This window comes from Panulirus ornatus, chromosome 15 (genome assembly GCF_036320965.1).
Source record: "Panulirus ornatus isolate Po-2019 chromosome 15, ASM3632096v1, whole genome shotgun sequence".
Taxonomy (NCBI): domain Eukaryota; kingdom Metazoa; phylum Arthropoda; class Malacostraca; order Decapoda; family Palinuridae; genus Panulirus; species Panulirus ornatus.
The window spans coordinates 33,482,239-33,499,769 of NC_092238.1; the positions used below are offsets into that span (position 1 = coordinate 33,482,239).

Genomic DNA, 17,531 nt, shown 5'->3' on the forward strand with positions numbered 1-17,531 from the left:
TGTGATGTACCTCAAGGAATTAGGGATATGATTAATGATAATAGAGAGATGGATGGTATTGCAGTTGAATTAAGAAAGTGTGTTACTTTGTTTTTGATATGTTAGTAGGGATTTTCAGTGTATGTATGGATCATGGTTGGGTGCCTGAGGATTGGTGGAATGCATATGTAATGCCATTATATAAAGGCAAGGGGGATAAAGTTGAGTGTTCAAACTACTGAAATATAAGATTGTTGAGTGTACCTGGTAAGTTGTGTGTGACAATATTGATTGAAATGGTGAAGGCATGTACAAAGCATCAGACTGGAGAGGAACAGTACAGTTTCAGAAGTGGTAGAGAATGTTTTCAGTTGTAGGGCAGAGCTGCAGCTAGGAAGGTGTTCCTACCTATTCCCTTGACTTCAATTTTCCAAAATGTTAGCCCACTACCAGGTAATGTAGTGCTGTTATCCCCTACCTTAATTGTCACAGCAGGTGTCTTATTTTTAAACAAAATTTAATCACTAGTGGAGGGTGCACTGCATTCTGTGACAAACACAAGTGAATGCATTTGTTGCTGACTACTTTTCATTTTCTGTAAATCTGTATTCATAGCACCTGCATAGGGATTCCATGCCCGTAGATGTGTATTTCTTGCTTACATTAAGTATGTAATTCAGCATTTCATTTGTGTGTATGACTCCTCAAAACACATCCAGTTCTTTCGCAAATATTGGAACAAAAACATTTCGTGAATTGACTCTTAAAAATATTCCCATACCTTGAATGGTTTTTTGCTGCAGTGGGGTTGTCATTATAAGCATTCATGTTTTGTATTGTTTTTGCAAATGCAACCCTCTTCAGTATTTCATTCCTTTTGTGTGCATCCCAAAAGTCGATGCTTGCTTTGATTTGAAAATAAGCCATGGCCCCAGTTGAAGATTGAGCACCTGACATTATTTTTTCTTTTAATCTGAGACAGCACAGGCAATTAAGGCCCTAATCTAGATCATCCCATTACACATGACAGCTAGAGACTGAGAGTGAACGAATGTGGCCTTTTATGTCTGTTCCTGGCACTACCTGGCTGGGAGGATGCTATTTCATGTGTAGTGGGGTGGCAATGGGAATGGATGAAAGCAGCGGGAAATGGCGAATAGTTTGAAAGAAAAAGAAAAAAGTATATATGTATATGTCTGTTTATGTATATGTATCTATACGTTGAAATGTATAGTTATGTATATGTGCTTGTGTGGGCGTTTATGTTTATACATGTGTATGTAGGTGGGTTGGGCCATTCCTCGTATGTTTCCTTGCACTACCTAGCTAATGCAGGAGACGGCAGTTGTATTTATTTATTATGATACAGAGCATCAGATTAGGGAAGAGCAGTGTGGTTTCAGAAGTGGTAGAGGATGTGTGGATCAGGTGTTTGCTTTGAAGAATGTATGTGAGAAATACTTAGAAAAGCAAATAGATTTGTATGTAGCATTTATGGATCTGGAGAAGGCATATGATAGAGCTGATAGAGATGCTCTGTGGAAGGTATTGAGAATATATGGTGTGGGAGGCAAGTTGTTAGAAGCAGTGAAAAGTTTTCATCGAGGGTGTAAGGCATGTGTACGTGTAGGAAGAGAGGAAAGTGATTGGTTCTCGGTGAATGTAGGTTTGTGGCAGGGGTGTGTGATGTCTCCATGGTTGTTTAATTTGTTTATGGATGGGGTTGTTAGGGAGGTGAATGCAAGAGTTTTGGGAAGAGGGGCAAGTATGTAGTCTGTTGTGAATGAGAGAGCTTGGGAAGTGAGTCAGTTGTTGTTCGCTGATGATACAGTGCTGGTGGCTGATTCATGTGAGAAACTGCAGAAGCTGGTGACTGAGTTTGGTAAAGTGTGTGAAAGAAGAAAGTTAAGAGTAAATGTGAACAAGAGCAAGGTTATTAGGTACAGTAGGGTTGAGGGTCAAGTCAGTTGGGAGGTAAGTTTAAATGGAGAAAAACTGGAGGAAGTGAAGTGTTTTAGATATCTGGGAGTGGATTTGGCAGCGGATGGAACCATGGAAGCGGAAGTGTATCATAGGGTGGGGGAGGGGGCGAAAATTCTGGGAGCCTTGAAGAATGTGTGGAAGTTGAGAACATTATCTCAGAAAGCAAAAATGGGTATGTTTGAAGGAATAATGGTTCCAACCATGTTGTATGGTTGCGAGGCGTGGGCTATGGATAGAGTTGTGCGGAGGAGGGTGGATGTGCTGGAAATGAGATGTTTGAGGACAATATGTGATGTGAGGTGGTTTGATTTAGTAAGTAATAATAGGGTAAGAGAGATGTGTGGTAATAAAAAGAGTGTGGTTGAGAGAGCAGAAGAGGGTGTTTTGAAATTGTTTGGCTACATGGAGAGAATGAGTGAGGAAAGATTGACCAAGATGATATATGTGTCAGAGGTGGAGGGAATGAGGAGAAGAATGAGGAGGTGGAAAGATGGAGTGAAGAAGATTTTGAGTGATCGGGGCCTGAACATGCAGGAGGGTGAAAGGCATGCAAGGAATAGAGTGAATTGGAATAATGTGGTATACCGGGGTCGACGTGCTGTCATTGGATTGAACCAGGGCATGTGAAGCATCTGGGGTAAATCATGGAAAGTTCTGTCGGGCCTGGATGTGGAAAGGGAGCTGTGGTTTTGGTGCACTATTACATGACAGCTAGAGACTGAGTGTGAACAAACGGGGCCTTTGTTGTCTTTTCCTAGCTCTACCTCGCACACATGAGGGGGGAGGGGGTTGTTATTTCATGTGTGGCGAGGTGGGAATGAACAAAGGCAGACAGTATGAATTATGTACATGTGTATATACGTATATGTCTGTGTGTGTATATATATATATGTATACATTGAGATGTATAGGTATGTATATTTGCGTGTGTGGACGTGTATGTATATACATGTGTATGTGGGTGGGTTGGGCCATTCTTTCGTCTGTTTCCTTGCGTTGCCTTGCTAATGCGGGAGACAGCAACAAAGCAAAATGAAAAAATGAAAAATGATTATGATAAACATAAATATTTATATATATGTGTGTGTGGTTTGAGGTGGTTTGATCAAGTAAGTAATGAAAGGGTAAGAGAGATGTGTGGTAATAAAACAAGTGTGGTTGAGATAGCAGAAGAGGGTGTATTGAAATGGTTTGGTCACATGGAGGGAATGAGTGAGGAAAGATTGACAAACAGGATATGTGTGTCAGAGGTGGAGGGAACGAGGAGAAGTGGGAGACCAAATTGGAGGTGGAAGGATGGAGTGAAAAAGATTTTGAGTGATCGGAGCCTGAACATATAGGAGGGTGACAGGTTTGCAGGGAATAGAGTGAATTGGAATGATGTGGTATACTGGGGTCAATGTGCATCTTGGGTAAACCATAGAAAGTTTTGTGGGGCCTGGATGTGGAAAGGGAGGTGTGGTTTCGATGCAGTACACATGACAGCTAGAGACTGAGTGTGAACAAATGTGACCTTTTTTACTGTTCCTGACGCTGCCTTGCTGGGGTGGGGATGCTATTTCATGTGTAGCAGGGTGGCGACGGGAATGGATAAAGGCAGCAAGTATGGATATGTACGTGTGTATGGATATGTATGTATATATTGAAATGTATATGTATATATGTGTGTGTGTGTGAGGGTGTTTATGTTTATACATGTGTATGTGGGTGGGTTTGGCCATTCCTCATCTTTATCCTTGCACTACCTGTCGAACACAGGAGACGGGTGTTAAGTATGATAAATAAGATTAAATAGATATGTACTGGGAATCAAATATTTGAGGACAGTATGTGGTGTGCGGTGGTTTGATCGAGTAAGTAATGAAAGGGTAAGAGAGATCTGTGGTAATAAAAAGAGTGTGTGTGAAGCATCTTGGGTAAATCATGGAAAGTTTTGTGGAGCTTGGAAAGGGAGGTGTGGTTTCGGTGCATTACACATGACAGCTAGAGACTGAGTGTGAACGAATGTGGCCTTTGTTGTCTTTTCCTAGCATTTCCTCACATGCACGCGAGGAGGAGGGAGTGCCATTTCATGTATGGTGGGGTGGTGACGGGAATGGATGAAAGCAGCAATCATGAATATGTACATGTATGTATATGAGCGTGTGTTGGCGTTTATGTATATACATGTGTATGTTCCTGGTGCTGCCTGTTTTTTTCTCATGCATTTTTGCCATTTCCCACAATAGCAAGGTAGCATCAAGAACAGATGACTGAACCATTGAAACCACAAATGGAAAACCCACAAAAAGCAAGGAAAACCAGTAATTATTAACTCTGTTTCCCATCTTTATAGATTATGTTGGATTGTCGTGTGTGTGGAATACGCAATCTATCATTAGACTGAAAACAGTGAGCACAGAAACAACAGTGATGTTTCTGCCACATGTAGTGCTTTCAGTATAGAGTAAATTTTTCTCACTTAGGAACTGGGCATATATCTTGTCCAATATTCTAGTAACTCTAACTTAAGAATTGCTCCTTCAGAGAATATAAATGACTTATATTCTTTACCCTTTGATACAAGTATGAATCATATTTCCACTAGTAAGTCCAATGAAATGTGCTTGTGAAAAAGGAATCATAGTAAAGTTTTGTATCATCTTTGATGATGAAACTTAACTCTATATGATGTATGGATATTCTACACTGAAAACATTTGCACCCTGAAACTCAAAATTCTTGAAAAGATGTTAATTCACCATTCTATACAGTGCAGGTAGTTGTTGAGTTAGTTGAAGATGAGGAAAAATTATGTAACATTTGCTTGTGGTACATATCTTGCAATACTCTAGTGCATCATATACCAAAAGGCTGCATCAAAATTTTTTCTTTGCATCATTTTCATGCATGTCTTCGTGGAGTTTCTTGAACATACACTACACGAGAGGAATAGATATCTCATGATAACAATTTTAAAGGAATAGAAGGATGTTCCACCGTTGTTCCCATTTGTTCTCCTGTCTTACGAACTATATTTACCTCCTTCCATAACATCTTTTTATTCTCCCTAAAATTTAATGATACTCTCTCACCCCAACTCTCATTTGCCCTCTTTTTCACCTCTTGCACCTTTCTCTTTACCTCCTGCCTCTTTCTTTTATACATCTCCCACTCATTTCCACTATTTCCCTGCAAAAATCGTCCAAATGCCTCTGTCTTCTCTTTCACTAAGAATCTTACTTCTTCATCCCACCACTCACTACCCTTTGTAATCTGCCCACCTCCCACGCTTCTCATGCCACAAACATCTTTTGCGCATGCCATCACTGCTTCCCTAAATACATCCCATTCCTCCTCCACTCCCCTTACATCCTTTGCTCTCACCTTTTTCCATTTACACTCAGTCTCTCCTGGTACTTCCTCACACAAGTCTCCTTCCCAAGCTCACTTACTCTCACCAGTCTCTTCACCCCTCCATTCTCTCTTCTTTTATGAAAACTTCTACAAATCTTCACCTTCACCTCCACAAGATAATGATCATACATCCCTCCAGGGGCTAATGGGGAGGTAATAACAAGTAGTGGTGATGCGAGAAGGAGGTGGAGTGAGTATTTTGAAGATTTGTTGAATGTGTTAGATGATAGAGTGGCAGATATAGGGTGTTTTGGATGAGGTGGTGTGCGAAGTGAGAGTGTTAGGGAGAATGATTTGGTAAACAGAGAAGAGGTACTGAAAACTTTACGGAAGATGAAAGCCAGGAAGGTGGCAGGATTGGATGGTATTGCAGTGGAATTTATTAAAAAAGGGGGTGACTGTGTTGTTGACTGGTTGGTAAGGATATTTAATGTATGTATGGCTTATGGTGTAGTGCCTGAGGATTGGCAGAATGCATGCATAATGCCATTGTACAAAGGCAAAGGGGATAAAGTTGAGTGCTTAAACTACAGAGGTATAAGTTTGTTGAGTTCTCCTGGGAAATTATATGGTAAGGTATTGATTGAGAGGGTTAAGGCATGTACAGAGCATCAGACTGGGGAAGAGCAGTGTGGTTTCAGAAGTGATAGAGGATGTGTGGATCAGGTGTTTGCTTTGAAGAATGTATGTGAGAAATACATAGAAAAACAAATGGATTTGTATGTAGCATTTATGGATCTGGAGAAGGCATATGATAGAGTTGATAGAGATGCTCTGTGGAAGGCATTAAGAATATATGGTGTGGGAGGCAAGTTGCTGTTAGCAGTGAAAAGTTTTTATCGAGGATGTAAGGCATGTGTACGAGTAGGAAGAGAGGAAATTGATTGGTTCTCAGTGAATGTCAGTTTGTGGCAGGGATGGGTGATGTCTCCATGGTTGTTTAACTTGTTTATGTATGGGGTTGTTAGGGAGGTGAATGCAGGAGTTTTGGAGAGAGGGGCAAGTATGCAGTCTGTTAAGGATGAGAGGGCTTGGGAAGTGAATCAGTTGTTCGCTGATGATACAGCACTAGTGGCTGATTCGGGTGAGAAACTGCAGAAGCTGGTACTGAGTTTGGTAAAGTGTGTGAAAGAAGAAAGCTGAGAGTAAATGTGAATAAGAGCAAGGTAATTTGGTACAGTAGGGTTGAGGGACAAGTCAGTTGGGAGGTAAGTTTAAATAGAGAAAAACTGGAGGAAGCGAAGTGTTTTAGATATCTGGGAGTGGATTTGGCAGCGGATGGAACCATGGAAGCGGAAGTGACTCACGGTTGGGGAGGGAACGAAAGTGCTGGGAGAGTTGAAGAATGTGTGGAAGGTGAGAACACTGTCTCTGAAAGCAAAAATGGGTATGTTTGAAGGAATAGTGGTTCCAACAATGTTGTATGGTTGCGAGGCGTAGGCTATGGATAGAGTTGTGCACAGGAGGGTGGATGTGCTGGAAATGAGATGTTTGAGGACAATGTGTGGTGTGAGTTGGTTTGATCGAGTAAGTAACGTAAGGGTAAGAGAGATGTGTGGAAATAAAAAGAGCATGGTTGAGAGAGCAGAAGAGGGTGTTTTGAAATGGTTTGGGCACATGGAGAGAATGAGTGAGGAAAGATTGACCAAGAGGATATATGTGTCGGAGGTGGAGGGAACGAGGAGAAGTGGGAGACCAAATTGGAGGTGGAAAGATGGAGTGAAAAAGATTTTGTGTGATCGGGGCCTGAACATGTAGGAGGGTGAAAGGAGGGCAAGGAATAGAGTGAATTGGATCGATGTGGTATACCAGGGTTGACGTGCTGTCAGTGGATTGAATCAGGGCATGTGAAGCGTCTGGGGTAAACCATGGAAAGCTGTGTAGGTATGTATATTTGCGTGTGTGTACGTATGTATATACATGTGTATGGGGGTGGGTTGGGCCATTTCTTTCGTCTGTTTGCTTGCGCTACCTCGCAAACGCGGGAGACAGCGGCAAAAAAAAAAATATATATATATATATATATATATATATATATATATATATATATATATATATATATATATATATATATATATATATATATATATATGTATATATAGTACACTTAGGACTAAAGTCCTACACATGCAAAATAAGTGCTGATATTTTCTGCCTTATTTTAAATCACAAGTGGCATGAATCTTATGTAGATACCATATGCCACCAGCAGTAATATTAACCCATGCACATCTGGCAACTGAGAGAGTAATATGAATCTGAAAACAATTAGCAAATTGTATCTATGTATCTGGCAGCCATGATATTGATGGCTATGTTGGTGGCTAGAAGCATAAATTTACTGTAACATTTGAAGAAGTAAGATGCAGTTTTAGTGCTCTATAGTAACACAGTAATGGTGGTCATCATGAAGTTTTATTTGCCCTTTTGGTGACAGATGGCAGAGATTGTCATACAGCCAGGCTAACAAACTATTGTATCATTAAGGAAACTCTAAGGGATTACAGGTGAGAAGGATGTTTTTTCATTTATTGATGTTTTACGTCTTCACGTGTTGATTTATAAGGTCCTTTTTTTTTTTCAAACCTTAGACTCGAGAAACTCAAAAACAGACCAGGCTGAAGACTGAAAGTGTCAGTGATGACATTGTTTATTCTGTATCTCATTCTCTTAAGTTCACTTCATAAAAGATTTCGGTTGAAATGTTTTAATTTCCATTTCTAATGCTTCATTCACTTTTTCATTAACTATTGGTTTCTCATTAGCCACCTGCTTACCCTTTGCTTCTTCGACTCTATCCCCAGCATCTCTGTTCTCTCAACTTGTTCTTCCAAACTGTGGTTCCTCCTGGTACAGGTATTGACAGTTCAGTTTCACCTGTGTATGTTAGACAGCAGGTAGCATAGATATTGCATTATTTTGTATATCATTTTGTTCCAGTATGCATTTGCAAATGAATAGGCTGTAAGGGTATTAGTACAATATTTTGTAGTTTAGAGCAAGATTAGTTCATTTCATTCTACCTCTGAATGATAGCACACCTCTACATGATAAGCAATTAAATGTTGGATACCTTCATGTGTATATCCACTATTCTATTGGTAGAATATATGCTTCAGCATGAGCTATTAACAGTATTGCATAAAAGATTATGTTTGCACCCTTACAAGAGGGTAGGCTGAACAGTATTGCATGTAAGTGATGGGCCAACCATTGTACAAAAATACATTATATGAATAAAATGCATACTTTCATTACTTTTTATTTCTTGATATCAGTTTTGTTGTTAGAAATTTACTGCTTATTCAGCTGAATTTGAATTTTTCAACAGTTCCTAAATCTGATTTTTTTATATAATTTTGTTAATGCTAAAAATGAGTCCCTTTTAGTATTTTTTTTCTTTTTGCATAACGACAGAAAGGGAACATTTGAGAGTATATACCAGTCTGTTGAAATCTCTGAGTATATATCATTACTATGGAATCTTAAAGTATATTTTTTAACAGTTTGATATTATAAGTGGTAATTAGTAATGATACAGACTTTTCATTGTTGTACTGTGTTTCACAGTAAACTCTTAAATGTAAATGATCAGACTGAATTATTTGGACTTGTAATTCCATCATTATCCCATAATGAAATCTGGGAGAGGAAAAATTTAATCAGTATTTTAGACATAAAGTTATTTTCATTTCACACCATAAGCTCTCTTTTGCTGCTACTGATTTCTGGGAGAAATATACTTGCTTAAACCTGCTAGCACCTCTAGATGGATATTTACGTTAGCCAGTCAATCTCTTTCTGTGTACAGATATTCATGCATTGAGGTTCATGCCTCAGTTTTATTGAGCATCAAGCCTGAATGTTGGCAGTGCATGATCATTCTCCCCACGGTCAGTCATCCTCCAGCCATGCCAATGAGCATACATTTGCATAAGTTTTCTGGGAAGGAAACTGAGTGGCTTTAAGCTTGATTTGGAGGAACAGACAAGTGATCCTGAATTATTTGACAATGATCTGTATTTGGACCTTATGGAGATTGATTTTATGGGCAATGACTCACCATTAAAAGATGACTTGATAAAGCAAGAATTTGTTTTCTAGCAAAAGTAGAGGTGGATGCAGCTGGTTATATTATAAACTTTGATAGTTTTGCTTGTATGAAAACATTATCAGTGAAAGACAGATTTATTAGATAAGATAGACATGATGATAATCAGTCATTATTTTGGTGTAGATATAATGAATGATAAAACTTGCAGTAGCAACTCATTTGACTGTATCTGTCTATCTATCAATATTTGGATGCCCATTCTCTTAGGAAACAACCTCAAGGGGTTGGCCACGACAAAATTGGTAAACTCCAGTGCTGCTTCTTAGCCTTTATGTCTCGCCCTTAACAGGCCATTGGCAGAAGGCAACTCTAGTGCAGTGTTTTCAGAGTCTCCTACTCAATGTTGCTTCTTACTACTTCTACCTTATGTGTCTGTCTGATGTTCCAACCTACTGTTTCTATCTAATGCTCCTACCTAAATGTTTTGATCCATTTCTACCCAATGTTTCTATTGAATGGTCCTGTCTGATGTTCTTACCTGTTGCTTCTGTCTATTGCTTCTACCATTGTGCCAAATGGCAGGGTTAACACATTTTGCTCACTGCAAGAAAATCTAGAGTTACAATGAATGAGTTGTATTAGTGTTATCAAGTGTTATTTGTGACGGGGAGATTGTATGTTTGTAGGCAGAATATCGGCAGTCCACATGTGGGTGAGGTAGCAAGAAAAGACAGCTACCTGGGTCATATGAGTGAAATTTGACAACCATTGACATGCAGGCTCACCATGGATATATCACAAACCCTCCCTAGTCGGTGGCTCCCCCCCAAATACTACTTGTTACTCATTTGACACAGGCTTTATTTTCATACTTTTTAGAATGTTCAGAAACATTTACAAAACTTTACACGTTATTGTAATGAAAGTAGTTGACTGAAAATACTTCTGTAGTGATTTTTTAATTGCTGTACAAATCTCTGAAATTGTAAGGTTAGATACATTTTGAGAAATGTTAACTCAGAGGGTTGGAAAGGCTTAATGGGACATTATGGGATTTAGAAAGAATTTATAATCCTACCCTATTTTTATGATAGTATGACAGCCCATATGATATGTACCATGGTAAGCAAGAGTCACAACAGTAAAAATTCTTGACAGTAAAACTCATATGAAAGGTAGGATGTGAAATATTTTCATTGTACTGGGATCATTGTAAAACCTTGTGAGGTTCATCTGGATATTACATTATAAAGGTTGATGGAGGCACATGGCGTAGGAGCACAACTTGATGTTGATATCTCCATGTCCGATAAAGCTTTTTGGCAATGTTCAGAAAATAACTAATGACCAGGAGAGTATTGAGGCAGTTGTGATGAAACTGAGAGTAAGTTAAAGGAAGGTGTGGTGTAGATTGGTTTGCTTCAATAAGATGTCTAATGTGTAGAATAGTGGAAGCAGAAAGTATTCTGTAAGACCAGTTGGCAGGTTGGCCAGAATCTCCTCATATTACATGAAGTTTTGTCGTGTTTGTTTGTTAATAAACTATGGTGTACATGGAGTGGATCCAGTTATTCAGTGCACTCACACAAATCCATCATTTTTTGTTGAGTGTATTTTTTTTTTTTTTTTTCATATGCTATGTTTCCAGTGAATTCTTTAATTTTTATGGATTGATAAATTAAAAGCATATTTATTATTTTTTGCATGTGAGTGATGTATGTTTGGCATTCATCCTATTCAGTTTAGTCAGGTTGTAAATGTTTCAGTGAATGAAATAGTTAAATTGATTTAAACAAAGAATGCTAGAAAAAGTATTAAAGAAAAGGATTTTTCAAGAAATCTGAGTGAGCAATGTCTGTAAGGAAGAATAGAGAATTTTTTTCTTGCATATATTTTCCTGTGGTGCAGTTCATTAGTATTGTATAGTGTTTTTTTGCCACATGAGGCAGTTCATGCTGTTTGCTTTCTTGACAGATGACTGGTTTTTTTCCACTTTTTAAACAATCTTGAATGTAACTTCAGGCACGATTTACTTTTCATTGTACAGCTAATGTGTTTTGAAGCTCCTCTTTTCTGATATGTTATGAGGTCATTTATAAATGTAAACTCATTTTTTAATAGGCCTTGATGAATGCAATAATTTCATGTAGGCATGTCAGTGTGTAATATGGATATGTATGGTTATTTTGTATAGATTATAATTACTGAAATTGTATTAGGACAATGGTGGCCTTTCATATTATTGATTAAATATAGAGAAATGCATATAATGCAGTCATGATACCAGATAGATGAATTAATTCATAGAGCAACAATGGTGATATATTTTCTTGTAAAGGAGCTTGTGTCCAATTCACAAGTATTGATTGTAATGGATGACATTATTGTCAAGGTAAGACACTGTCAGTTTGGAAAAGGGTTGTCATAATTTTGCTGAGCAATTTTGTGTACTTCAGTGTGCCTGTTCTGCCAGCATGGTTTAGAATGTAATAAGAAATACATAAATTGAACTCACCATTAGATTTTTTTGAAGTTTCATTAGTTGTTCATTATTTCAAGATGTTCAGGTACAAATGTTTTCTTGAGAACAAAGAATAAAGACCATTACAGTCATATGAATAGTGCTCAACCTCAAAATTTAATGCTTACTTCAGTTCTTAATGTCAGATTTATTTTCATATGTGCACATATCTGGCAACATCAATCCTAAAGCCTTGAGTAGGTAATCGTCTCATTTTGGGAATTATATATTGTGCTTGATGGGAAAGGAGTTAATTTACAAAAGAAATTATAATAAAAGGATTCTTGAATTCATTATATTTGATGGTAGTTTTTTACCATTGTAAGTTGTGAAGCACTGCACATATGGATGGTTATTTAGTTTAGTTGCTATGTAATTTGGCTGAAGAAAGGCTATAAAGTGTATTGGGCTAAGCTTTTTTTTTTTTTCTCTCTCTCTATCTCTCACTTGAATTCTGATTGTCTGCTGGTTGTTTAAACTTGGAAGAAGGTAGGTTGAATACTTTTACTCTGATAGTCTTTTTGTTATCATTTGTGAAGGGCAAGAATATCAGAAAATTTTAATGGTGTGCAAATTATTTGTCTGTTTTAGTCTTTAGTGAAGAGAAATTTTTATGAATTTTTAAATAAAAACAGTTTCTGATATAGAAAAGCCTACTGATTATATCCAAAGAAAGGACCTGATATCTGATGCTGAATGCATTTTACTCAGACCTCCATACATCTATATTGCTTTTTTCTGTCTATAGCAAATGCTTTTTCCTGCATTCAGTGGAAAGTGGCACATGAATATTTTTGAAACATTCCAATAACTGACAGTCTTCTTTAGGTATCAAAAAACCTAACAAAAATTCTCAGCCTATTTCTTGAAGAGTGCTGCATGTTGGTTTTAGTTAGTTGCCATCTGATTACAACTATTAATAGATGATGTATGATAAGAATGAGGATTGTCTGAGCATGTTACTAAGGAAAAATGAAATTGGAAAGCTGGAACTGATGGTTAAGAGAGGGACTGATTTAGGAAATTATCATTTAGACTTGGATGATACCAGTTGCTATAGAGTAGTATGAAGTCTGAGAATGCGTGGCTCACCACAACTTGGTTCTACATGAGTGTGACCAAAGACCCATTGAAAGAGAGATATGACAATCAGTTTCTACTAGAGGAGTATTTCCATGAGTGATTGAGCTGAACTGATCTTGTTTCCTTTGTTACGTAGTTTTAAATGATTATATAAATTTCTCCTTCCGTGCAATAAGTTATGATAGATATTTTTCTTGACGTTAGTCACAAAGTGCAAAGGTGTGAACAAGAATTCTTTTTACATACTGTTGTCAATCCCTTACTTTGAGTTAATGTACTCCATATTTTCTCTAGTATTTTCCTCATATTTTGACATATATGTTCTCTCTCTCTCTCTCTCTCTCTCTCTCTCTCTCTCTCTCTCTCTCTCTCTCTCAGTATATCTGAGTATTAATGTATTCTAGTGGCATTATAAGACTAAAATAGCCCTGGGTATGTAACATTTTCCTCATATATATATATATATATATATATATATATATATATATATATATATATATATATATATATATATATATATTTACACTAGAAATTTAATTCATATACATGCAAGTACAAAGACAAGAATCCTACTGAGTGCAAGATGAATACCAAATATCACGAGTAAAGTGGAAACAATTGTTTCATTTAAAGAGGAAATATAACAAAGTTATGGCTTTTTTCTTTCACTTCATCAGTTGATTACTTGTTCAACAACTGGATACAATATATTAACTCAATAGTATGATATCATTATCATCTGTATTTGTCTTATTTGTCCAGTTTTATAAGTGTTAATGTTTTTTTTAGTATGCATATTTAGATAATTATGTTTTATTGTATCTGTGATTTCAATAAGAGGCTGCCAACAAACTTTCACCTGCCATAGCATTTAGAAAACATATGTTTATTTCATTAATAAATTCCAAGGTTACTTCTTATCCATTTTGTCTCCAGAAACATATTCTAAACATAATGCACTTCACTGTATCTGGACCTGGTGAATCTGAGTACTTTAAATGGAACAAGATGGTCCCACTGTGAGTTGTGCATGTGAGAGTGGGTTATTTGCACTTGGTATTACAAGGTCTGGAAAATGTCTGGACTTATCTAGGTTTTAGTGTTTTTGTCTTTTTACATGATGCCTTGGATGTGGCTCCACTGCAACCCAGTGATATATTTTCCCATGTACTAGTTTAAATGGAAGAAAAGATTTTTAAAAAGAGCTCAAATAAAGAAATGTTTTCAGTGTTATATTACTGAAACCTTCATGCAACTTTGGTTCTCAAGGTTTCTTGTTGAAGATTCCAGCATTGATGATCAGCTTCATAGTAGAACATTAAGTTGTCAAACAGCAAAACATTTCCCTTATTGTTCTTTTATTTTCCCATTAAATGTTGACTTTCTTCAGTCTTCTCTATACTGCAGTTATAAACTGGTTTGTCTGTAGTGCCCTTACTTTTCCATAGAGCTCTTTGAGTTATTGTGCAAGGACACCTTTCTTCTTCAAGAAAACAAACCAATGCTTCAAGAGTTGGCTGAACTATGTGTGATTTTTCAACAGCTTTTGACACCAGTTGTAGAATTTTTACTTGTAAGTATAGGTGAAAACCAATCAAAATACACTTGAGTTGTTTTTGCCTTTAATACTTTGTTACAGGAATAGGCTAATTAGCAGTTCTATTCATATGTATACCTGTTCTTACTTACCCTGCCACAGGACTGTCTGGACTGTTCTAAGTGCATTGAGGAATGTACAGATAGGGAGAGAATACTGGCTGTAAGAGTAAAGATGATGGTTTAGTGGTTCCATTTGCTGTATGGGTTCAATGTTTACACTTTACAGTAGATATGTTGAAAATGAAATGTTTGAGGACAGTATATAGTTTGAGGAGGGTTGATCAAATAAGAAGTAGTAAGGTAAGAGAGGTGTGGTGGTAAGAGGGTAATGAATGAGAGAGAGTGAGAGAATGTTTTGGACATATGGAGAGAATGACTAAGATGGTATACCTATCAGAAGTGGAGGGATCAAGGAAAAAGGGAAAACTAAGGATGGAATGAAAGATGCTTTAAGGGTTTGAGGCCTGAACACGCAGGAAGTTCTGTACATATAAGGGATAAAGCAAATCGGAGCTGTATTCATAGGGGATGCCATGCTGTCGTTTGGCTGTACAAGGGAATATGGAGCAGTCAGAGAACCACAGAATAGTCCATGGGGTATGGTTAAGGATAGAGGGTTTGGTTTAGTTCATTATATATGACATCTAAGAAGTGGATGTAAATGAAAGGTCATTCTTTATCTGTTCTTGGCACTACCTCACTAATGTGGGAAATGATATACATGCATAGAAATGAAATTTCATATGTATTTATTATTATTTTATATTTATTATACTTAGTTGCTGTCTCCAGCATTTGTGAGGTAGCACAAGGAAACAAACAAAAAATGGCTCAACCCACCTACATACGCATGTATATACATAAACACCCACACACAGACATATACATACCTATACATTTCAACATAGTATACATACATATACATATATACACATGTACATATTCTTACTTGCTGCCCTCATCCATTCCCATCGCCACCCTGCCACACATGAAATAGCACCCCTCCCCCCATGAGCACACAAGATAGCACTGGGAAAAGACAACAGAGGCCACATTCATTCACACTCAGTCTCTAGATGTCATGTGTAATGCACTAAAACCACAGTTCCCTTTCCACATCCAGGCCCCACAGAACTTTTCATGGTTTACCCCAGACACTCACATGCCCTGGTTCAATCCATCAACAGCACATCGACCCTGGTATACCAAATTGTTCTAGTTCAATCTATTCCTTGCATGCCTTTCAACCTTCTGTATGTTCAGGCCCCGATCGCTCAAATTCTTTAAACTTCATCCTTCCACCATCAATTTGGTCTCCCGTTTCTCCTCGTTCCCTCTACCTCTGACACATATATCCTATTTCTTAATCTTCCCTCACTCATTCTCTTCATGTGACCAAACCATTTCAAAACACCCTCCTCTGCTCTCTCAACCACACTCTTTTTATTACCAGACATCTCTCTTACCCTTTCATTACTCACTGGATCAAAGCACCTCACACCATGTATTGTCCTCAACCATTTCATTTCCAACACATCCACCCTCCTCCACACAATCCTATCTATAGCCCATGCCTCACAACCATATAACATTGTTGGAACCACTATTCCTTGAAACATACCCATTATTGCTCCGATATAACGTTCTTGCCCTCCACACATTTTTCATTGCTCCCAGAACCTTTGCCCCCTCCCCCACCCTGTGACTCACCTCTGCCTCCTTGGTTTCATCCGCCGCTAAATCCACTCCTAGATATCTAAAACACTTCACTTCCAGTTTTTCTCCATTCAAACTTACCTCCCAATTAACTTGCCCTCAACCCTACTGTACTTAATAACCTTGCTCTTATTCACATTTACTCCCAGCTTTTTTCTTTCACACACACACACACACACACACACACATATATATATATATATATATATATATAGCCCAGTCCTCTGTTCTTAACGCTACCTCGCTAATGCGGGAAATGGCGAATAGTATGAAAGAAAGAAAGATATATATATATATTTTTGCTTTGTCGCTGTCTCCCGCGTTTGCGAGGTAGCGCAAGGAAACAGACGAAAGAAATGGCCCAACCCACCCCCATACACATGTATATACATAAGTCCACACACGCAAATATACATACCTACACATCTTTCCATGGTTTACCCCAGACGCTTCACATGCCCTGATTCAATCCACTGACAGCACGTCAACTCCGGTATACCACATCGATCCAATTCACTCTATTCCTTGCCCTCCTTTCACCCCCCTGCATGTTCAGGCCCCGATCACACAAAATCTTTTTCACTCCATCTTTCCACCTCCAATTTGGTCTCCCACTTCTCCTCGTTCCCTCCACCTCCGACACATATATCCTCTTGGTCAATCTTTCCTCACTCATTCTCTCAATGTGCCCAAACCATTTCAAAACACCCTCTTCTGCTCTCTCAACCATGCTCTTTTTATTTCCACACATCTCTCTTACCCTTACGTTACTTACTCGATCAAACCACCTCACACCACACATTGTCCTCAAACATCTCATTTCCAGCACATCCATCCTCCTGCGCACAACTCTATCCATAGCCCACGCCTCGCAACCATACAACATTGTTGGAACCACTATTCCTTCAAACATACCCATTTTTGCTTTCCGAGATAATGTTCTCGACTTCCACACATTCTTCAAGGCTTCCAGGATTTTCGCCCCCTCCCCCACCCTATGATTCACTTCCGCTTCCATGGTTCCATCCGCTGCCAGATCCACTCCCAGATATCTAAAACACTTCACTTCCTCCAGCTTTTCTCCATTCAAACTTACCTCCCAATTGACTTGACCCTCAACCCTACTGTACCTAATAACCTTGCTCTTATTCACATTTACTCTTAGCTTTCTTCTTTCACACACTTTACCAAACTCAGTCA

The 17,531-nt window shown here is 38.1% G+C and overlaps 1 protein-coding gene across 1 annotated transcript in view; it reads left to right on the top strand.

Moving 5' to 3' along the window:
- The window catches only part of Ndf (Nucleosome-destabilizing factor), a 224,419-nt gene extending 210,176 nt beyond the window's left edge, over positions 1 to 14,243 (top strand). Inside the window, exon 12 of the mRNA XM_071670757.1 lies at positions 1 to 14,243. This exon is cut by the window's left edge and continues 16,134 nt beyond it. The gene's annotated coding sequence lies outside the window, so the exon portion shown is untranslated.
- Positions 14,244 to 17,531: the final 3,288 nt, after the last annotated feature.